Source organism: Cariama cristata, unplaced genomic scaffold (assembly GCF_000690535.1).
Source record: "Cariama cristata isolate BGI_N322 unplaced genomic scaffold, ASM69053v1 scaffold31966, whole genome shotgun sequence".
NCBI classification, from domain to species: Eukaryota; Metazoa; Chordata; class Aves; order Cariamiformes; family Cariamidae; genus Cariama; species Cariama cristata.
In genome coordinates, this window is record NW_009624363.1 from 1,941 (window position 1) to 2,276 (window position 336).

Below are 336 nucleotides of genomic sequence, written 5' to 3' on the forward strand. Positions count from 1 at the left end.
ATCCCCTGCGGGGAGGCATCCGCCACCGGGATGCAGGAGGGGCGGGAGGGGATGGCAAAGCCTACGGGGGGGTCTCACCGGGAAGGACCATACGCAGCGGGATGCCGGCGGCTGGGAGAAAACCTGATGCTCTGAAACAGCCATCGGTAAAACGACCCCCTTTAATAACACTTCCCGGGGATTACGTCTGGGAACTGCAAAAAAAAAGCTGGACTGGGTTATTATTGTTCATGAAATCCAGGAGCAAATCCTCGCCCGGAGGCTCAGCCGCGGGGAGGCGTGATGGGAACGGGCTCCGCGCGGCTTGGGGGGCACCCACGCTCTTCATCTGCATCA